This window comes from Rhinopithecus roxellana, chromosome 1 (genome assembly GCF_007565055.1).
Source record: "Rhinopithecus roxellana isolate Shanxi Qingling chromosome 1, ASM756505v1, whole genome shotgun sequence".
In the NCBI taxonomy this organism is placed as follows: Eukaryota; Metazoa; Chordata; class Mammalia; order Primates; family Cercopithecidae; genus Rhinopithecus; species Rhinopithecus roxellana.
Genome location: NC_044549.1, coordinates 125,099,957 through 125,124,393, shown reverse-complemented (window position 1 = coordinate 125,124,393; position 24,437 = coordinate 125,099,957). Strand labels below are relative to the sequence as shown.

Below are 24,437 nucleotides of genomic sequence, written 5' to 3'. Positions count from 1 at the left end.
ACTCACCCAAAGCAACTTCTAGTCCTGTAAGGTGCATTCATGGTAAGTGCCCTATACAGGTATATCATTTTTAATCTTTTACACAGTATTTTTATAATACTTTTTCTCTGTTTAGACACACAAATACTTATCATGTTCCAGCTCTACAGTATTCAACATAGTAACATGCTGTACAGGTTTGTAGCCTAGGAGCAATAGGCTCTACCAAATAGCCGAGGTGTGTAGTAGGCTGTACCATCTAGGTTTGTGTTAAATTCACTCTTTGATGTTTGCTCAGGGATGAAATTGCCTAACAACTCATTTCTCAGAATGTATCCCTGTCGTTAAGGGACTTGTGACTATATTACTATCTTATAGATGAAGAAAATGAAGTTCTGAAAGGTTAAGTGTCTTGGCCAAAGGCACACAGCCAATAAAAGGGGAGCAAAACACAACTGCCTGAAGAATAAACTTTGGTTGATTAAAGTAAAGTAAAAACAGATCTGAAAAGATTTACCAATTCAAATCCTTCAGTAAAATTCTGGGTATTTGAGATACTTGCAGGAACACATCACATATACAGAGGAACATAGATAAATTCTCCAGAAAGCTGAATGTAAGCTCTTTTTTTCTTCATTTGTCTTTTTGTAGATTTAATTTTTTTTCAACACAGCCAACAAGCATTTATTGTTCCTTTCTGACTGAAAAGACATTAATTCCCCTGTGAAAACAAGAACTGAATAGAAATATTCTTGACCACAGACTTCTACAGGATGAGCTTTGTAAACAGCCACTTGTTTAGAAAATAACTCATTCCAGATAAGCAGGATAGGATGTTGAGTTCATTTATTTTATTTCTTGTAGGTAAAAAAGAGGAAAAAAGTCTATAAACTTTAGGGTGTTATTATAACTGAATTAAGAGCCCCAGGTAGTCAGCTCAACAGAGTTTCCAAAAAAATATAAGAACTATCAAACAGAAGAACTGCATATGTTTGTTTTTAAGATGGTACATATCTAATATGTGAATAAGCCAATAAAATGCCTCATGATGTGAATCTAATCATTGACTCTCATTGATTCAATTCTCCCAAAAGTTAGTAAAGGAAGAAATTAATGAACCGGTTGAGTAATTTCTACTTTTTCCTCTTTTTATTTTTTAAATTGAAAAATCCTAGATGGCATGGTTTAAGGGTGATGTTGGATAAAATGCTACCCAGTGATGATTTCCAATGCTAGCAATATAGCACGGTGCTGTACACATGGTTTGGGAAGGGTATGGATTTGAGGTCAGATATCCTAGGTTGAAATCCTAACCCCTGCTTAACTGACTGGTATGATCAAGTTCTTCAGCCTCATTGAATCTTCTTTGGTTCATCACCCAAAATAGTGATAAGGATGCTTATTTACAGAATTGGTTTTTTTTTTGTTTTTTTTTTTTTTTGAGACGGAGTCTCACTCTGTCGCCGGGGCTGGAGTGCAGTGGCCGGATCTCAGCTCACTGCAAGCTCCGCCTCCCGGGTTCACGCCATTCTCCTGCCTCAGCCTCCCGAGTAGCTGGGACTACAGGCGCCCGCCACCTCGCCTGGCTAGTTTTTTTGTATTTTTTAGTAGAGACGGGGTTTCACAGTGTTAGCCAGGATGGTATCGATCTCCTGACCTCGTGATCCGCCCGTCTTGGCCTCCCAAAGTGCTGGGATTACAGGCTTGAGCCACCGCGCCCGGCCAGAATTGTTATATGGTTTAGGATACACACACACACAATCATCCATCACAGTGCCTAGCATGTGGTCATGTTCAATACATGGTCGTTATCACAAAAAAATGCTTGGTTAACAAGCACATGCATGTATAAAATATATGTAAGAATCTAAATGAAAACCTGAAGCAAAGAGCTTAAATATCAGTTTTTATATTCTATGCACTTATTTTCCTTGTGATTATGTAAAAGGTTACTGAAAAAGATATCAGAATCTCCTTTTCAAATGCTTTAAGAAAAAACTTATCTCTACCTATTTTCCTCCTTCCCTTTTCCTAACTTTCCTTACTTCTTAGAAGGCAAAGCCCTGGTAACAAGAGGAGGGTACAGTGGTGAGGCAGCAGCCTGGTCTACTTGGGTTTAGTTAGAGGATTGGCTTTACACAAGGGATTGAGCAAATAAGTAAACATACTGAAAATGGCAACTAAGTTTCTCATTGTTGGAGAAGGCAGGCATAAATACAAAAAAAAAAAAAAAAAAAAAAAAAAAAAGGGAAAGCTAGAAAGAACCCTGTGTTGATATGTAGGAATTGAAGGTATTGGTATGAACTCATGATTTTCAATACAGATAGATAAAGAAATAAAGATTTAAACGTACGTGTATAGTAAGCAAATGCATCCATACGTACATCTTTCCTAGCTCTGTCCACTGAAAGGGGCCTGGGAAGAGCAACACTCCAGCAGCATTTAGCATGCCTAGTGCCCAGATTATTGTTTCTAAATGCCACTTTCTACTAAGAGGAACAGGGCTCCCTGGAGAAATGGCTAATTCCAGAGCTGGGGCAAGGAAACAAAATGAGCCTGATATCTTGAGCTAGAAGGTGAGAAAGTTCTCAAACAACACTTAAATGATATGACATAAGGACACAGAAGCCTGATTAAAAAGCCAAATCTGGGATAATAAGAGCATCAAAATGAATAATGATAGCAACGAATTATAACCCACTGACTAGGAACCCATGAGTAGACATTGATATAAATAAATGGGAGGAGAACAGGTTCTTGCTTACAATAGAATGCCTACTAATAAATGTAGAAGGAGTAATAAAGTCAGAAAAATTACCATTTGCAACCATGACTGTAAAATCAATCCAAGAAAGAAGTATTAATGATGTTCAAAGTAGTAGGTAAAAGTAGAGGAGAAACTGGAGTTTACATAATCTCAAAGTATCACATCACACAACATTTACTAATCACAAAGGGGGAAAAACTAACTTTACCATGGAGAAACCTGGCAGATGTCATCTCAATTCAGCGATCAAAGACAAGACCACTAGTAACATGACAAACTGATAGCATGAAATGAGAAGAGTACAGTATCACTTCTATGACATTGTGGCCAAAAATGCATAAACTGGGTCTAATCATGAGGAAACATTGGATAAACCTAAACTGAGGGACATATATGACTGGCCTGCTATCTTCAAAAATATCAAGGTCGGCCAGGCGTGATGGTTCATGCCTGTAATCTCAGCACTTTGGGAGGCTAAGGTGAGCAAATCTCTTGAGCCCAGGGGTTCAAGATTAGCTTGGGCAATGTCACAAAACCCCGTCTCTATCAAACAAACAAACAAAACAAAACACCCAAAATTAGCAAGGCAAGGTGGCGCCCACCTGTAGTCCCAGCTACTCAAGATGCTGAGGTGGGAGGATCCTCTGAGTACAAGAGGCAGAGGACGCAGTGAACTAAGATCACACTACTGCACTTCAGCCTGGGCAACATAAAACAAAACAAAACAAAACAAAACAAAACAAAACAAAACAAACAAGGTCATATAAGTCGAGGAAAGTCTAACTAGAGATACACAAAAATTGGGTATAAATAGTGATCCTGGATTGGATCTTTCTGCTCCAATGGACTTTATTAGGACAACTGGTAAAAATGTGAATGTGCCACGCCTGTAATCCCAGCACTTTGGGAGGCCGAGGTGGGCAGATCACCTGAGGTCGGGAGATCGAGACCAGCCTGACCAACATAGAGAAACCTCATCTCTACTAAAAATACAAAATTAGCCAGGCGTGGTGGCGCATGCCTATAATCCCAGCTACTCAGGAGGCTGAGGCAGGAGAATCGCTTGAACCTGGGAGGCAGAGGTTGTGGTGAGCCGAGATCGCGCCATTGCACTCCAGCCTGGAAAACAAGAGTGAAACTCCATCTCAAAAAAAAAAAAAAAAAAAAAAGTGAATGTGATCTCTACATAAAGGGTATACAGCAATTCTTTTTTTTTTTTTTTTTTTTTTTTTTTTTTTGAGGCGGAGTCTCGCTCTGTCGCCCGGACTGGAGTGCAGTGGCCAGATCTCAGCTCACTGCAAGCTCCGCCTCCCGGGTTTACACCATTCTCCTGCCTCAGCCTCCCGAGTAGCTGGGACTACAGGCGCCCGCCACCTCGCCCGGCTAGGTTTGTATTTTTAGTAGAGACGGGGTTTCACCGTGTTAGCCAGGATGGTCTCGATCTCCTGACCTCGTGATCCGCCCGTCTCGGCCTCCCAAAGTGCTGGGATTACAGGCTTGAGCCACCGCGCCCGGCCACAGCAATTCTTTAATCTATTCTTGAAATATTTCTGTAAGTTTAATAGTGTTTAAAAAAAACAGAGTTTTTTCATCTCACTACAGTGAGAAAGGGGCATAAGGAAGTGACTTTCTTTTTTAATTCCTGACAACTTTTGAAAGATAGTCTCTCATTACAGAGGACTCTAAGATTATATGTTCACCAAGGAATTGGGTTTGCTAACGGAAGCAGGTAGTCACTTGGGCTAAAGGTACAATGAGACTCATTGTTAGGTTATGAATCAATTTAGTGGCCACAACCAGATCAATAAAAAGTGAATAAACAGAATAGCAAATGCTGGAATGCATTACACATAGTAGACTAAGGTATAGGTATGTTTTTGTCAAAGGTGTTTGAACCAGAGGCACTCCATCTTGAATAGGGGCTGGGTAAATAAGGTTGACACTTACTCGGCTGCATTCCCAAGAGGTTAAGGCATTCTCAGTCACAGGATGAGATAGGAGGTTGGCACAAGATACAGGTCACAAAGACCTTGCTGATAAAACAGGTTGCGATAAAGAAGCCAGCCAAAACCCACCAAAACTAAGATGGTGACGAGAATGACCTCTGGTTGTCCTCATGACTCATTATACACTAATTATAATACATCAGCATGCTAAGAGACACTCCCACCAGTGACAAGACAGTTTACAAATGTCATGGCAACATCAAGAAGTTACCCTATATGGTCTAAAAAGGGGAGGAACCCTCAGTTCTGGAAATTGACCACCTCTTTCCTGGAAAACTCATGAATAATCCATCCCTTGTTTAGCATGTAATCAAGAAGTAACCATAAAACCAGCAGCCCTTGGGGCTGCTCTGTCTATGGAGCAGTCATTCTTTTATTCCTTCACTTTCTAAATAAAGTTGCTTTCACTTTACTCTAGGGACTTGCCCTGAATTCTTTCTTGCGTGAGATCTAAGAACTCTTTCTTGGGGTCCAGGTCGAACTCCTTTTCTGGTAACAAAACCACAAGGTCCTTCAAGGCCCAAAGGATATCAATAGTTAGGTGGACATTACCTAGTCTTTCAAAAATGTCTCTGCCTCTTCCTCCAATCAATTTTTTGGTAGGTTAGTTTATAAACGTCTGAGTCGGTACAACACACAGTATTTTAGTTCAGATCTAGGTAAGAAGGTGATGAGTCAAGTATTACCAGTTAAGAAGTACAGTTTAAGTTCTCTGCTCCTCCTTTTGGAACAGGGCATTTTCAGTCCGTTTATGAATATAAGATTCAAAGAAAATATTTTTATTTTCAACTGATACTTTTCTTCCATCAACTAACAACTATTAAGTTCTTATTCTATGCAAGGTACTATTAGGGATAGGGATATACAAAGTTCTGTTAAGACATGATTCGTGTCTTCAAAGAGATTATAGGAAATCTCAAAATTTGTATCACTACAAAGATCTCCATACTGTTAAAATTAATATCAAGCCCTATTCTTTCATATATTTTTATATAGATAATTTTTGATCTCATACTAAACAAACAAATTGTTTTTAAAGGAGACCATCAATAGCATACAGCCAAGTCAGAAGATAGTCTAGAATTCATAACAGCTTCATTTACTATTCTACGCTTTTATAGTGATGTTTTATTACTGGGTACTTAGAAGGGCCACAAATGTTACTTGGGGGCAGGAAATAAGTTCTAAAGGAAATAGGAGGTTCTTTGTCACTTCTTCTCTTTTGATTTTTCCATCTCAATCCTGTTTTAATTTATGTGATGTGAAAATCCTCCCCTTTTGGGGGTGATGGAAAAGATCAATAATGATAACTCACATTTAATGTTGACTCCTGCACAGATGCTCCTGAGTGAGGGAGACATATTAGGGACTTTACCACAAAATGAATCACTTACCATCACTTCTCCTTTTGTGATGGTAATCATCTCAAATGACTTTAAAGAGTCAGCCTTCATTCCACTTGTAAGGAAATGCAGAATACAGAGAAGTCACGCAATTCTTTCAGTGTAATAAAAGGCCTTTGACACTTTGTGAACAAGCAAAAAAAACTAAAAATCAGACCAACAAAATATATCCACTAACGGCTTATGCATACTCTAGTGGGTTGCTAGGAGTAGGGGGAAGAGATGGTGCTATTTTGGAGTACAAGGCAGCAACAGGGGCAAAGCAAGACAAGATCTACAAGTTGCACAGCATGGAGCTCACAATAACTTTACTAGCCGACAAAATGTTCCCAATCTTGTTCCCATATATTTAAATAATCATGCCCTTGTGTCATGAATGTTTAAGTCTCAGAAACTCATTTAAGAGTAAGAGATTATAAAGGTCCTTTAAGAAAATCATTCTGCAAACCTGTCCTAGAATTGGTTCATGAGTTTAATATTTTGCAATTAAATTTAATTTTAGCAATGGCTTACAAAAAGCAGAAATGAAAACCTATCTCTTTTTAATGTGAACAACATAGCTTTTCCCCCTTCACACTTTTTTTGTAGGCCGTATAGGCTAGAAACATCAGTAAAGGTATAAGGGGCAGAGGTTTGTCACAGGGAGGGGAAGGGGCAACACTTACCACAAGAGCTTTTGAAAATATGTGGGGACACTGATTGGCACAATGATTTTGGAGAGTGCTATTGGCGTTTCAAATGCCAGGCTCAGGGATGCTGAATGCTTGCTATTCTGGAAACAGACCCACATAGTGAAGAATTACCCTGCCAAATGCTCACAGCACCTTGATGAGAAAAAAAAAAAAAATGCTTGAACTGATTAGAAGCAGTAACAGGGTATATTATATATTTTTGATTAGCTTAAAAGTAGCAAAAGGGTTCTATATAGTGTCAGTTAAACACTGAATAAGTAGCTTTAAAGCATATGATTTATCTGAAATTTTTGTTAAGACTATAAATATTTAGTACAGTTAAGAGTTAGGGAGAATTGGGGAGATAGTTTCCTCAAATTAATCAGATATTACAATTTAAATATGTGTAGTCATACAGAAATTTTATGTCAAGAAAGGTGTTTTAAAAACTTAAGGAGAAAGGTACGGAGGAGAAAGGTATGGAATTAATTTTAGAATAACTTTTAAAATAAATAAATCCATTTAGTTCTCAAAGGTATCTATGATAGTTAAGTTGTGCTTATAATCTGTATGCCAGGCAAAACATATTACTGCCTGGTAGCAACATACTTAAATTTAAGCTCACATGTTTCATAACGATCAGTTTCTTGAAAATATAACCTATAACTTAAAGAAGGTTCAGAAATTCTATGTACGTTTTTAAATTGTCATCAACTTGATTTTAAAAAACATTTTGTTAGTTTTCTTTAAAGCCTATAAATGAGGGTGAATGGTCCATCAGGTGTTAAGAAAAATAATTATTTCCCATTTTTAGTTAACTGCAAGAGTTTTAAGGAAAAGGCCCTAAGAAAAGCAATCTATGTATGATTCATCTAGAACTTTAAACATTTCAATTAGTCTTCAGAGTTGTGAATTTGCAGTTGATCCAGAAATAAAAGCTGCTCTGTTCATCTGGGTTTACTAAAAATACTCCCAAACTTAACATCTAACTTCTTCTTCTTCTTTTTTTAAATAACATAGATCCTGGAAGAGTATACAAAAGACTCTTCCTGGTCAACAATGAACTGACATGCACCATTTTTGCTTTGCAGATACTTCTGACATATACAGTGTAAATGTTTATTTATTTATCAGTTGTCTATGTGTCTTCTATACACACTTTATCTTCATGTTTTCAGGTAAAAATACTTTAAGATAGTTGAAGATGAAAGATGTCATTGTACTACTAGGTTTATCCTCTCATTTCCTTTATCCTCAACTTATTTTCTTTTGTGTCATCTGAATCCTCCAGATATTGAACTTTTCCTTTTTATGCCTTTCACATTTCCACTGGATATCACTTTGTCCCCTTCATTTGGGTTCTGTCAGGAGAGATTTAAGATTTGGTTCTAGCTAAAAAATATGGCTGTAGCTCTGAAGATGACATAAAAGTTTTTCCCCATGCCTAAGATTTCAAATATATATATACGTTTGAAAGAAAAAACAGGGAGAGCATTTTTTTTTTGTCCAGATTATTTTTGCTCACTGTAGGTAAAAAACAGTCTGTACATACATGTAAAACAAAAAACAAACAAACAAACAAAAAAAACAAAAAAACCTTTCAGTCCCTATATTATAACTGAGAAATAAAGTTTCTTCAGCCAGCTATGGGGATGAGGGAAATAATTCCCAGGGTACACACATTAATAGTCCTGTCAACTCTGTCATTCTCACATTTCAATGCCAATGCAATTCCACATAAACACAATTATGCTGAGGCAAACACTGTTGCAAAGTATAAGAACTACATATGCACTGTTCTAAGAAACACAACTTGTGAGGTTCATGAGGCATGGCAATGTTTGTGGCAAACAGGACCAATGTGAGAATCAAATTAATTAGATTCCTAGAGTCTACTGCTTAGCATGCAATACAGTAAACAACTAAGCTCCATGATGACTGAGTTGACTGTCATACAACAACCACAAATTGTTCTCTTTGAGCACAAAGGGCATGTAAGAGCTAACAGCTGAGTGTCCCAGGCATGGTTCTAAGTAGTTTGCATGGTACCACATATGATGTTACTAACTAGGCTGGTCAGTTTGGGTGGTGATAACAGTGTGTTGCTGGAGTTAAAGTTACAGAGTCAACCTCTGTATGCTTAGTTAGCACCATATTAAAACAAAAATTTTTCCATGCCACAGACTATTAGTGACCTAGCTATCTTAGAAATATATGCTGTTGGTCATAATACAGACTGAGTGTGTCCAAAACCCATCATTACAACTGGAACTAAAATAACTGGAATCAAAGAGCAAAGCCGATCCACACAGAAGGATGAGCACAAAGTCAAAGGTCCAGTCCTTAAAACTTGTACCACCTGGGTATTATCAAATGTATTTTTCTAATGCTGTTTGTGGGAAGTATTCAGACTTTATTTTGGTTTTTCTTTGCCTCAGTTCTTAGCCTCTTTTTGTTGTTACTAAACAAGTTGGAGGCAAAACAATCTAGATTTTGGCTTCCTTCTTTTTATTCTCTGAAGCAGTTTATGTAAGACAAGTATTATTATACTCGTTGACAGTTTGATGAAATTCATCCCCCAAATTACTCTAGGCTTGGTGTCTTTGGCAGGAGGTTGGGGAAATGGTGGTGAAGTATGATTAAATTTCTTTAAAGGTTACTGGACTTCTTTGTTTTGCCATTTCTTCCTAAGTCATTTTGATATTTTATATTTTCCCAGAAGAGTGTCCACTTAAATTAAGTTTTCAAGCTTATTGTCATAAAGTTGCTCAAAATAATCTTATATTTTAAATACGTTTATCTTAACTTTATCCCTATTTCTCTTCCAAATACTATTTGTTTACACCTATAGTTTTTCTCTAGTTCAGCTTGCCAAAGGTTTACTGCATTTTACCCTCCCTAATGGGGCTTAGTGCACAGTGGCTGGAAAAAGTAGATTCCTGGGTTATGTATGCAGCTCAATTGTTGTACGTGTTGCTTTAAGGGACCTTGAAGACTTTTCCCTCTCCCTGTTGTTGCCAAAATAACTGCCTCTGATCTGTTTTTGTTTGCATCCCAGGCCCCAGACTAGCATATAAGATGCCTTTGAGTCCTAGAACACTGCAGTCAAGGTGGACATTGGAAAATAAAAAGGTTTATTGAATTTTATACCTTTTCAAAGAATCAGCTTCTGGTATTAACACTATTTCTACTGCTATTCTGTTTTCTGTTCATTAATTTCTGCTTTTATCTTTATTTCATTCCTTCTACTTAATTTGGGCTTACTCTGTTTTCAACTTCTTGAGTTTAAAGCTTAGCTCATTTATTTTCACTTATTCTAAATTTTTAACCTTAAACATGTATTTAAGGTTATAGCTTTCTCTCTTTAGCTACTCTACAAGATCTAATGTGAAGTAATCTCGTTGTTTAGCTCTAAATATTTTGTACTTCTCATTATAATTACCTCCTTACCCATGCAGTATCTACAAGGAAGTTTATACTTTTCAGAAGTGTTCTTTTCTTCTCCAGCTAACTTTTTGTTGCCATTACAAAAAAACTATAACCCCTCCATAATCTCAATTCTGTATCTCCACATCCTATCTTTCCAGCTTATTCTTTCTACTAGGGTGACCCTGAACTATCATTCAACCTCATGGAATCTCCACTGTCTCTCATGCACTTGATGCTCCTTCACTCTACTCTTTATCGTGCTTACATTCCACGATTTATCATTATTATCATCACTCACCCCTCTCTCCCTTCATAGTGCTTGGCAAAACTACAACCTTGTTTAAATCCAATTTTCTGCCTACTCCACACCTGCACCTGTGCAACTAAATGTGGCTGAAAAAAAAAAACCACCATGCTCATTGGTCTCAATTTAAATTCATTACTTTGAACCTTTAGTGGACTCTAATACACACAGAGATACTTCCCTACTCCATTTACTTTCCTAGATAAATACTTCACCCCTTTCCCTTTTAACTCAAACACCTAGCACTTCCTTCCTCATGTTCTTTCTTGGCTGCTGGTCTTGCTTTCTATTTCACTAAGAAAATTGAAGCAATCAGAAAAGAACTTCCACAGACTATCACCACATTTAACCACCATTTACCATCTTCTCACTTGTTACCATTGATGAACCTAACAAGCTTCTATTTGAAGTCAAATCCTTCAACTTGTACTCTAGACCCTACTCAAGGACCTCATTACAGCAGCTCTCCATTCTTCCTCCTACATCATCTTTTTGTTGTTGCTGTTGTTCTCCATTGGGATCATTCTCAGGAGCAAACATGTAGCTTAAAAAACACCCTTTACCGGCACGGTGCAGTAGCTCACCCCTGTGATCCCAGCACTCTGGAAGGCCGAGGTGGGAGGATTACCCGAGGGCAGGAGTTTGAGATAAGCCTGGTCAACATGGCGAAAGCCTGTCTCTCCTAAAACTACAAAAAATTAGCCAGGTGTGGTGGCAGGCACCTGTAATTCCAGCTACTCGGGAGACTGAGGCAGGAGAATCACTTGAACCTGGGAGGCGGAGGCTGCAGTGAGCCAAGATTGCGCCACTGCACTACTCCAGCCTGGGCAACAGAGCAAGACTCCGTCTCAAAACAAAAAACACCCTTTTCTTAACTCTATCTCCCCAAAAGCTGTCACTCCATTTCCTTGCCAACTCCCCTTCCTGAAAAACTTATCTTTAAAAAAAAAATAACTTTTCTCAATGTTTCCAATTCCTCTCTTCTCAATGTGGCTTAAAATTACTTCAGTCAGGCTTTCTGTCTCACTATTCCAACAAAACCACTCTTATCAAGGTCATAATGTTATCAAAATCGATGGTCAGTTCTTAGTCTTCATCTTACATGACGCTATCAGCAACATTTAACACTGTTGACAACTACCTCTTTCCTGATACTTTTTTTTTTTTCACTCACACTGGAAAGGACACCAGATACTTCTTGGGCCCTCTTTCCTTTTCTATATTTTCTTTCTGTTATCTGATACAGTCTCATTGCTTTAAATATCATCTAAATACTCCACAGCATTTTGGCAGATCTCTATAACCAAACTGCCAAAATTTCCAGTTGGAAATCTAATAGGTGTCTCAAACCAACATACCTAAAATTGGATTCTGGCTGGGTGCAGTGGCTCACACCAGAATCCCAGCACTTTGGGAGGCCAAGGTGGGCGGATCACTTGAGGTCAGGAGTTCTAGACCAGTCTGGTTAACACCGTGAAACCCCAACTCTACTAAAAATACAAAAATTAGCTGGGTGTGGTGGCAGGCACCTGTAATCCCAGCTACTCGGGAGGCTGAGACAGAAGAATCGCTTGAACCCAGGAGGCAGAGGTTGCAGTGAGCCAAGATGGCACCACTGTACTCCAACCTGGGTGACAGAGTGAGACTCTGTCCAAAAAAATAAAAATAAAATTGGATTCCTAAGAAGTCATTATATGAAAAAAATACTTGCACATGCATTTTACAGCAGCACAATCTGCAATTGCAAAAATTTGGAACCAGCCCAAATGCCCATCAATCAATGAGTGGATAAAGAAACTGTGGTATATATATACACCATGGAATACTACTCAACCATAAAAAGGAATGAAATAATGGCATTTGCAGTGACTTGGATGGAACTGGAGACCATTATTCTAAGTGAAGTAACTCAGGAACTGAAAACCAAACATCGTATGTTCTCACTTATAAGAGGGAGCTAAGCTATGAGGATGCAAAGGTGTTAAGAATGATACAATGGACTTTGGGGGCTCAGGGGAAAGGGTGGGAGGGGGGTAAGGGATAAAAGACTACACATTAGGTACAGTGTACACTGCTTGGATGATGGGGGCACCAAAATCTCAGAAATCACACTAAAGAACTTATTCATATAACCAAAGATTACCTGTTCCCCAAAAACCTATGGAAATAAAAAAATTACATAAATAAATAAGACTGGCTTCCTGGTTTTCCTCCCCAACCTGCTTCATTTTTAGCCTCCCCCATGCCAGTTGATGGTAACTCTATCTTATCAGTTGCTTAGGTAGAAAATCCTGGAATCATCTAAAATCCCTCCCTCTGTCTGTCACATCCCACAAGCCCTTCCAGGAAATGTTGGCTCTACCTTCAAATATATCCAGAATCTTACCAATTTTCAACAACTCTATTGCTGCCATGTGATCCAAGCCCCTATCATCATTTCTTGCCTGGATTACTGTAATAGCTGCTCAGCTGCTACCTCTGTCTGAAGTCTAATCTCAACACAGCAGCTTGAATTATTCTTTTAAAACTTAAGTCAGATCACATCACTCCTTTACTCAAAATCCTGCAATGGCTCCTCATTTTGTGCATAGTAAATGACAAAGGCCTATGATGTTCTACATTCAGATGATCTAATTCTCTTTCCTGCTACTCTCACCTGTCATTGCTTTCATGTGCCAGTACTTTCCCACCATATGGCCTTTGCTCTAGCTGTACCCTCTTGCTAGAGGACCTCACTACAGTACATCTGAAGAAATGTTCTTCCTTCAGATATCTTTGTGGCTAACTCCTTCAGCTTCTTCAAATCTCAACCTGTCAATAAGATTTACTCAGCCCACTGTTTATATTACAACCTGTACTTTCTCCACCCAATCCTCTTTATTCAATTCTCCTTTCTAGTTTTTTTTTTTCCAAACTGCATCAGTGTCTAACATATTATATACTTTATTATGTTTGTTGTTTATGGTCTGCCTTTTCATCTTACTCCCTGCTAGAATGTACACTTCAGAAGGTCAGGATCTTTGTCTATATTGTTGACTAAAGGATTCCAAGAGCCTCGAACAATATCTGGCAAATATTGGACAAATAAGTATTTGTTGAATGAATGAGTGTTGATTTTTTCATTTAGCATGGTCACAATACACATGCCCTACATGTGCTATATATCTGTTACATTAAGCTGGTGAATTATGTTGTTCAAATCCTTTATGTTCTTGAGTATTTTTGTCTGTTTGATATATTGGTGTCTAAGAGAGGTGTGTTAAAATCTGCAACACTGACTGTGGATATGCCATTTATTGGTAATTCTGCCAGTTTTGTTTTATATATTTTGAGAGTATATTTTCAGTATCTACAGTCATTTTATATCATCTTCGTGGATTGTTCCCTATTTATAAGTAAGACATATATTTCTGTCATTTGATGTTTTTAAGCAAAAACATGTTCATGTTTCAAATGATATGCATGTTGCCAGCTTTCAATTGGTAACCAAGAGAAAATTTTTCCTATACTTTTATTTTTTATCTTTCAGTGTTACTCTGAAAACAGCATATGGAAGGATAATCTGAGTATCTCTCTGGCTTTGTAGATTAATTTATATTATGATTACTTACACATTTTATTTTGTATTTCCTATTTCCATGTTTTTCCTTTGCTTCTTTTTATCTTCTTTCCTGCCCTCTATTGAATGGAGTGAAAGCATTTAAAATATTACCTATCTTTTCTCTTTTCTCTACTGATTTAGAACTTGCACCTTCTATTTCTATACTTCTATTACTGTACTGAATATCCTTATATTTAACATACTTATTTAAATATATTTTTTCTTTAAATGTCTATAAAATTAATCTGTCTTTTCTACTCAAAACAAGGACTTTAGTACACATTTACATCTTTTAATACCATATTATTGCTAATATTTAGTTCTAACTTTTGAAGCATATTAGCTTTATCTCATATTTTAACACTCTTTGCTTTTGTATTCCACTTCTTTCTGCATTTATTTTTCTCTTTGCTGAAGAACATCCTTTAGTTCTTTTATCACCAAGAGTTTGTGAGTTGAAAACTTAGCTCTGTGTATCTGAAGATGCGTTTATTTTGGTCCCACTCTGTATATAAACCACTGTATGAAACTGTAAGCTCATAGCTATTTTTCTACAGCACTTTGAAGATACTAGTCAGTTTTCTAGTATCTACTGTTGCCAGAGCCTACTGCCAATTCGACTACCATTCTATTATTCAGAATTTTTTGTTATATCTGTATTCAGAATTTCAGATTTTCTCTTCATCGTTAATTTCCTACAATTTTATTATCATGTATGTAGTTGTGGATTTATCTATCCTGTGTTACACATGGCAGCATTTTCTATTTTGAAGACTCAGCTTCACTTCTGAAAAAATTCTTAGCTGCAGTTATTGTTATTACTATTGCCACTTTTTTATTCATTCTTTTTTCTCCTTTGCAACTCCTAGCACATGCATGTTAGAGCTCCTCAGGTCATCTTTCATGTCCATCTTTCTCTTTCATTTTCTTCTAATTCTCTCTAAACTGCTTTCTGAAAGATTTTCTCAGTTCTATTTCCTAATTCTCTAATTTTCTCTTAAGCTATAGAAAGTATGTACAGTCTGTTCTTTTACTTCAATATTGTATTTTTACATTTCAATATATTTTTCACTTCAAGATGTCTAAATGCTTCTTTCTCACAGCTTTCTCTTCTTGTTTCATTATCTGCTCTTCATTCTGTAAAATCTAATTTCTTCTGTACATATATTGAGACTTTTAATTTATTTTTAAACTCTTTTCAGAGTGTTCTTTTTTCCTCAGGTATAACTTCTCTCATTTGTTGGGTTCTTTTGACTGCTTTTTCATGATCTTAGGTTTTACTGAGTTCTTTGTAAAGTTTTGAGGGCTCAATTTTTAATGATGACTAAAAAATGTAAGTACCTGTATCTATATATACAGTTTTAAGTATCTATAGGGCAGTAGGGCAGTTCGAAGTTGCCTCAGCTTAAATCTGATAATGTGTCAACCTTGAACCAGACCTTAAGTTGGTAGCTCTGGGCTTTCTTTCCTCCTAGGTAGCCCAGTTCTGAATTTTTAACCCAAAAGTATTTTGGGTCCAAGTTCTATCTTGAGTGGTTTCCTGTGCTTGTTTGTGTCTGCCAATTCTTCTTTACTTCTGGTCGGGAACAAGCAGCTTATTCCTGGCTGTGACACTGCTGGGATAAGTTAGACTAACCCAGCTCCCATTTGCATTGTGCTCTTGGGTCCTGGGTTCATGCATAGACAGGATCATTGCAAAAAACGCTGGTCCCAATTGCCCATATCCATTCATAGCACCACCCCCACCCCCTGCCATCACAGTGGCTTTTCTATTACTGGTCCAAAGAGACTTTTTTCTCTTATTTTTAAGAATAACTATGTATTTTTAAAAACCTTTAAAAATATTTATGCATAATTTCTCTGTTTTTGAACGAGAGGAATTAAGATTCAAGAGTATTCACTCTGCCACCTTGACCTAGAAGTCCCAGAGTAGCTTTCACTTTTGAAATAATAGCAGTTCAATTTTCCTGACCTCACCAGTCTGTAAATATTAGCATATATACCCAAAGTTCAAACTCAAATAAGCTGTAGTAGAGACATATTTCCATTATTTGGAATTTGTTTACATTGAAATAAGTAATAGATGTACTAGGAAATCAGAAATAGAAGGAAGATGACTTTTAAAAGGTTAAGAAACTTGGGACAGCAGCAGACTTTACTGTAAATCTTATGTACAAACTTCATAACTGCTTCCCATAAATGGAATCAGACTGAGCAAAGAAGAGGGTACTTTCCACAGCACCAGGAAGAGCCACTGCAGCCAGCAGTCCTGTAATAAGCACCAACCTGCACTCCTGCACCTGGAAGACAGCCATCAGCTTAGTGGAAAGAATGTTGGACTGGTAATTCAGAAATTTTCTAGTTCATTTTCTAACACTAAGTCATAATACAGCTTAGGCTAAGCCAGGCCCTCTTCTGGGCCCCAGGTTTTCCATCTGTAAAATAAGAGAGTTGGGCTAGAACAACTTCTAATGTACCTTCCAGAAATAATTTTCTGTGACCTTAACAGTTTGGTACTTTATAAGTAGGCTGAGTCCTCCATTCTTCAGCTTGCTCAGTAATAACCTGCCAGGTAAAAGAAGAAAATCATGTATTTCTGAAATCAGTCTTCAAATCAAATGAAAGAATCACTAGATGCATATTTTTGTTTGATCACCACTCTGCAAAGGAACAGCCTAGTAGCTGGATGAAGTTTCTGTGTGGGTGTACACACAATCTAAGTTTTAAATAGAAAAAGCAAACCAACCCAGACCAAAACAAAAACCCTCCACACAAGTCCCAGACACAACAAATGGTGAGAGTTTTTTACAAACACGTCTGTTTCTAATAGCTGAGAAGACCAAAAAAGAAAGTATCACACTGACCAGATATAAGTGTAGATAAAGAAAAAACTAAGAAGCATGCAGCAAAGTTACAGGATATGAGAGATTTGACTCTGCACACTGCAAAGTCTGTACAATTAGAAATTTCATGTGAACAGAAATGTAGAGAAGACAATGAGAAAGGAAAGGATAAAACTGGAGTTCCACTAAATGGAAGTTAAGAGTGGATTAAGAATTTTTAAATTGAGACCAGGCACAGTGGTTCATGCCTGTAATCCCAGCACTTTGGGAGGCAGAGGCGGGCGGATCACTTGAGGCCAGGAGCTTGAGATCAGCCTGGCCAACGTAACAAAACCCCATCTTCACTAAAAAAAAAAAAAAAAAAAAAAAAAAAAAAAAAAAAAAAAAATTAGCTAGGTGTAGTGGTGAACACCTATAATCCCAGCTACTCAGGAGGTTGAGGCATGAGAATCGCTTGAACTCTAGAGGCAGAGATTGCAGTGAGCCAAGATCACACAACTGTACTCTATAGGCAGAGACTGCAGTGAGTCAAGATCACACAACTGTACTCCAGCCTGGGTGACAGAGTGAGACCGTGTCTCAAAAGAAAAAGAAAAACAAATATTTAAAATTGGGTTAAGTGGCAAGGAAAACTCAAGATTAAATCTCAGAGCTTCCTAGAACCTTAACTATGGGCCACAATAAAAATTTATATGAATTGTTTAATTTCACCACAATACAGTAAAAAAGCAAACTGATTCAGACTTTATAGGTCTGAAGGATGGAAGGTTGGCACACAGCTAGCCATAATCCTGAGTCTTCAAGTAACATACTAAAGACATACTGTTTTCTAAAAAAAACAACAAAAAGCATCTTATCATCTACATTGCTATTTGTGAGGTACAGTGTATTGCATTGACATTGCCATATATGTATAGACAGACTATATTAAGGGTGGGTGTCCAGCAGATTTCTATCCACTATTGCATACTTCCACCACAGCTGAAATAGCCCATCAGTCAAAAGAGAGGGATAAAGTTCCCTGACAAAATTCCCACTCAGTTCACAAAATAGCCACTGAGCAGTCTTCACTTTCATGCAAACTTTTTGTAAGTGTGTTATCAAAGCATTTAAGGCAGGAAAAAATTACACAAATAACAAGGCCTCATTTAAGAAAATTTGGGAAATAAAGAAAAGTAGAAAAAAAGTCACATTTAGTCTCATCACAGAAATACAACCACTGCTAACACTTTGCTCACTTTCTCCCTGGTCTCTTTACCTGGGCCTGAGTAACCACTTCGCCCTTATGGTTGTAATCATATGACATATACAATTGTGTATCTAGTTCATTTAGTAATACTATACTATAAGCATTTATCCAAGTTATTATACTATCTTTGTAATTCACTTTTAAATGGCTGCCTTATACTCCACTCTATTTTAAAGAAACACCCTAAATGGCTAGTTGGTGGGGAATGGTAAAGCAAACTATGATTCATAGTGTTCCATTAGATGGATGAATCATAGTTTACTTAACTGCTGCCAGAATACTGGACAGTAGGCTGTTTCCAATATTTCCGCTATTATAAATAGCTAAATGAGCTAAGTCTGTTTTGTTCAATAGTGCATAATAGCCTTCCACATAGAAGGTACTCAAGTATTTGTTGAATGGATGTTTACAGAGCTGCCTATATATAACATACCTTGTGATAACGATTTCTGTGCATAAACTCCCCCTCCTTCCCATATTTAGAACTGTTTCCCAGAGATACATTTTCATAGGGGGCTATTTTGGGTCAATTTGGGACTTTTGTCAATCTAGCCATTTGTTTCTCAGAAAATAATGACTCATTTGCATTCCCAACAGTAAAATATGGGAAGGCCCATTTCACTACATTCTTAGCTAAATTGGGCATTATCTTTTCAAAGTCTTTGCCTTTGGTAAAAAAAAATGTTACTTTGGCTGGGTGTGATGGCTTATGCCTGTAATCCCAGCACTTTGGGGGCTGAGGCAGGCAGATCACCCAAGGTCAGGAGTTCAGGACCAGCCTGGTCAATGTGATGAAACCCTGTCTCTACTGAAAATACCAAAATTAGAGGGGCGTGGTGGTAGGCACTTCTAATCCCAGCTACTTGGGAGGCTGAGGCAGGAGAACTGCTCACACCTGGGAGGCGGAGGTTGCAGCGAGCTGAGATCACGCCGTGGCACTCTAGCCTGGGTGGCAGAGCAAGACTCTATCTCAAAAAAAAAAAAAAAAAAAAAGTTACTTCATTATAATTTTAGTTTTGAACACCAGTAAGGTTATATACTTTTTCTTATGCTTGTTATTGCCTATCTTGAAATAGCTTTCTAATAATCACTTATCTAAATCTAAATTATTCCTGGAAGGTCAGTTGTGGGTTGAAGTAACAACAAAAGCCCCAATATTTTTAGGAAATAAATTCTGGAAGGAACTTAAGGAACTAACGTAAATACATAGCTGAGAACAGCTTATTCACAGAGCAAGTCTGGAACACCGTAATGTGCTTTTATTAATGGTAAAGTTGGAGGCCAGAGTTGTCGGTTCCTGATTCTTTCCTCATATTTATCTGTTATACAGTTTTGTTTTACATGTGATATTTGTCTGTGGGTGCTCCTGTAATTTGGGAGGGGAGAGCTGGGAGGAAAAGATTCCTTTAATAATTCTTCTAAAACTTTTCTTTTAGGAAATCATTCTAGATTAACCCAGAAACTCTTTTTTTTTTTTTTTTTTTTTTTTTTTTTTTTGAGGCAGAGTCTCACTCTGTCGCCGGGGCTGGAGTGCAGTGGCCGGATCTCAGCTCACTGCAAGCTCCGCCTCCCGGGTTTACGCCATTCTCCTGCCTCAGCCTCCCGAGTAGCTGGGACTACAGGCGCCCGCCACTTCGCCCGGCTAGTTTTTTTGTATTTTTAGTAGAGACGGGGTTTCACCGTGTTAGCCAGGATGGTCTCGATCTCCCGACCTCGTGATCCGCCCGTCTCGGCCTCCCAAAGTGCTGGGATTACAGGCTTGAGCCACCGCGCCCGGCCCCCAGAAACTCTTAAGAGCTGTTTCCCACAACTGTACTCTGTAAAAACTTCTTTAGCCAAGATAATCTTGGGGTGGCTTAGCAGAACTTTGTCAACCCTGAATTAGGCTCCCTCTCTGAAAACATTTTGTAAACAAGTAAGCTAGACACAGAAAAGGCAGAAGCACATTCAGAGAAAAAATGTAGGTCTGGGCAACATTACCAGTAATGAGAACCTGATGAAGACTGACAATCACACCTCACTGACTAATCCAATAACTAGCTCTTTTCATAACATGTGGAAAATCCTCCTCTGCAGCAGAAGTATAACTGCCTTTCATTCCTTCAAGATGCTCTTGCAGGAGTAGGCAAGAATGTTGATTTGCCATCTATTCTTAACAAGGAGAGAAAGCAGAAACATAGACTAAGGATTGTTAGGGGAAAACAATTTAGATGGAATCAGGTACCACAATGTGCCAAATGATATGACAATTAGATCTGTTTGAACCCTGTTTAAGCCTTTATGAAGTCTTTTTTTTAACGGCAAACTATCTTGGAGCTCTGCTCACAAAGCAAATGGCTACTAACCAACGGCTATTAACTTCCAGAAAATCCATTAAAATCGTTCTCATGCAGATGAGTCACAAAATGAAGATATCATCCTTTCATGCTCCCTAGCCCCACTCCACCAAACTGCTCTCACAAGTCAGCAACATCTCCTTACTGGCAAACCTACGAGATACTCTTCAGCTCTCAAACTACTGGATGTGATTACAGAGGACTATTGGTAGCTATAATTTATCTTTCCAACCCTTTACCTCTTTCTCTTCTTTTGATAACAGAATCCCTATTTCCTGTGGGGAATCTATTCCACGTAGCTGACCCTCTCCTAACCCTACCCCTATAACAAGTGGTAGCTGTTGCTCTTGTTTCTTCTTCATCACTATAACCAGCACTACCACTATTGTTATCATTATCATCATCATGGCGGCTAAGATTTATTGATAATTTACTATGTGCCAGACACTGTACTGTCCACTTTATATGTATTATCTTATTTAAAGAAATGACCTATGTGATAAGTACTATGATTTCTCTCATTTTAAAGTTGAGGAAACTGAGACACAGGGAGTATATAATTTGGCCAAGCTTACACAGGAGGTAGCAGAGGAGGGACTTGAATTAAACTTGGTTTTAGAGTTCAGGCTTCACTGCCTCTCTAGCTAAATCTCATCCAATTTCTGGCTATAGAAATTGGTTCAGGGTTGCCGGGTGCGGTGGCTCAAGCCTGTAATCCCAGCACTTTGGGAGGCCGAGACGGGTGGATCACGAGGTCAGGAGATCGAGACCATCCTGGCTAACACAGTGAAACCCCGTCTCCACTAAAAAATACAAAAAAAAACTAGCCGGGCGAGGTGGCGGGCGCCTATAGTCCCAGCTACTCGGGAGGCTGAGGCAGGAGAATGGCATAAACCCGGGAGGTGGAGCTTGCGGTGAGCTGAGATCCGGCCACTGCACTCCAGCCCGGATGACAGAGCAAGACTCCGTCTCAAAAAAAAAAAAAAAAAAAAAGAAAAGAAATTGGTTCAGGGAAGTTCATCTGATCCAGGAAAGGTCAATCAGATACATGAACACTATGAGGCCAGGTGTGGTGGTGCACACTTGTAATCCCAACATTTTGGAAGGCCAAGATGGGAGGACAACGTAACCCCAGGAGTTTGAGACCAGCCTAGGCAACACAGTGAGACTCCATCTCTACAAAAAATAAAAAGAATTAGCTGGGCATGGTGGCACACACCTATCGTCTCAGCTACTTGGGAGGCTGAGGTGGGAGGATCGCTTGAGCCTAGGAGGTAGAAGCTGCAGTGACCCGTGAGCATGCCATGCACTCTAGCCTGGGTAACAGAGCAAAATCCTGTTTGCAAAAACCGAAACCAAAACCAAAAAAAAAGATATATGGACACTAGGATAGAGAAGGTCTTTCTTCCTCTGAAGTCTATGCAGAGAAGGCAGCAGGGATCTGATATGTTTCAGCTTCCTAGATTTAGCTATGCCTGAAGCTAGGCCAGGCTGAATATGCAGATTTTCTAGCTACATAAACATTTATGCTTGAGCTATATGAAGTTAAGTTTCTGTCACACTGAGTCTTTGAAAGTTTTCATTCCCTTGTTTGGTTGAACACTACTCTTTTCAAAACAAACAAACAAACACTTTTATTTTAGGTTCCGGGGTACATGTGAAGGTTTGTTACATAGGTAAACTTGTGTCACAGGGGATTGTTGCATAGATTAATCACCTAGGTATTATGCCTAGTACCCAATAGTCATCTTTTACACTCCTCTCCCTCCTCCCACCCTCCACCCTCAAGTAGACCCCAGGGTCTGTTGTTTCCTTCTTTGTGTTCATAAGTTCTCATCGCTTAGCTCCCACTTATAAGTGACAACATGCGGTATTTGGTTTTCTGTTTCTGCATTAGTTTGCTAAGGATGATGGCTTCTAGCTCCATCCTTGTTCCCACAAAAGACATGATCTCACTCTTTTTTATGGCTGTATAGTATTCTATGGTGTGTATGTACCACATTTTCTTCATCTGATCTGTCACTGATGGGCATTTAGGTTGATTCTATGTCTTTGCTATTGTGAATAGTGGTATAATGAACATTCACATGCATGTGTCTTTATGGTAGAACAATTTATATTCCTTGAGTATATACCCAGCACATAGACCAATGGAATAGAATAGACAGCCCTGAAATAAGGCTGCACACATACAACCATCTGATCTTTGACAAAGCTGACAAAAACAAGCAATGGGGAAAAGACTCCCTGTTCAATAAATGGTGCTGGGATAACTGTCTAGCCATATGCAAAAGACTGAAGCTAGACACCTTCCTTAACCATATACCATATACAAAAATCAACTCAGGATGGATTAAAGACTTAAATGTAAAACCCCAAGCTATAAAAACCCTGGAGACAACCTAAGTAATACCATCCTGGACAGAGAAATGGGCAAAGATTTCATGACAAGGACACCAAAAGCAATCTCAACAAAAGCAAAAATTGACTAGTAGGATCTATTTAAACATACAAGCTTCTGCACAGCAAAAGAAACTATCAACAGAGTACAGACAACCTACAGAATAGGAGAAAATATTTGCAAACTATGCATCTGACAAAGGTCTAATATCTAGCATCTATAAGAAACTTAAATTTACAAGAGAAAAACAAAACCCCATTAAAACGTGGGCAAAGGACAGGAACAGAGACTTTTCAAAAGAAGACATACATGCAGTCAACAAGCATATGAAAAAAAGCTCAATATCACTGATCATTAGAGAAATGCAAATCAAAACCACAATGAGATACCATCACACACCAGTCAGAATGGCTATTAGTAGAAAGTAAAAAAAAAAAAAAAAAAGAAAACAACAACAACAACAACAACAAAAACAGATGCTGGGAAGGTTGCAGAAAAAGGAAATGATTATACACTATTGGTGGGGGTATTCATTGTGTAAAGCAGTGTTGGCAATTTCTCAAAGAGCTAAAAGCAGAACTCTCCTTTCCAGACTCTTTTCCTTCTTCTCTGACCATTACCCTGCTGATCTCTTTCATGGGTACCTCTCCCCTTCTGCCTGTCTCAAACAGTGGTGTGCCCTGGCTCTGTTCTCAACTGTGTACTCTTTTCATAGCAGTGGCCCTCCTTAGCATCCCACAGTCATTCTGATAGACCTTCGCTGGGGAACACGCTCCTTTTGCTTGCCCTTGCTTCAGAAACATTGAGACATTGAACCACAGTTACACAGTGAGTACCTCATATCCATCAGAATGCTGGGGAAGAAAAGAAGTTGGGAATCACTGCTCTAAAATTTAACTTTGGGAAATGTGTTTTTCTTAGCTTAAAACTATTATCAGCAAGCTGATACCTTCCAACTCTCTCTCTCTTTTTTTTTTTTTTTTTGAGACAGAGTCTTGCTCTGTCCCCCTGGCTGGAGTACAGTGGCATGATCTCGGCTCACTGCAACCTCCGCCTCCCAGGTTCACACCATTCTCCTGCCTCAGCCTCCCAAGTAGCTCGGACTACAGGCACCTGCCACCACGCCCGGCTAATTTCTTTTGTATTTTCAGTAGAGACGGGGTCTCACCATGTTAGCCAGGATGGTCTCGATCTCCTGACCTTGTGATCTGCCCGCCTCAGCCTCCTAAAGTGCTGGGATTACAGGCGTGAGCCACCGTGCCCGGCCCCAACTCTTTATCTCTAGCCCTGGAACCTTCCTATACTTCATACCCATGTATCTAATTGCCTATAAGACATTTACTTTCTTACATCTGACAGGTAGCTTGAACTCTGTATGTCTAAAATCAAAATCATTATCTTCATCCCCAAACATATTCTTCCTTCTGAATTCTCAATCTTATTAATGG

General features: G+C 38.5%; 1 protein-coding gene and 1 non-coding gene across 12 annotated transcripts in view; one reads left to right on the top strand and one right to left on the bottom strand.

The window, feature by feature from the left end:
• PPP1R12B (protein phosphatase 1 regulatory subunit 12B) overlaps positions 1-24,437 on the bottom strand; it is a 242,300-nt gene that overhangs the window by 51,321 nt on the left and 166,542 nt on the right. The gene's annotated exons all lie outside the window — the stretch shown is intronic.
• Positions 9,695-9,826, top strand: LOC115892177. The gene has a single exon (XR_004052062.1). It is a non-coding gene; the product is annotated as a small nucleolar RNA SNORA70 (small nucleolar RNA).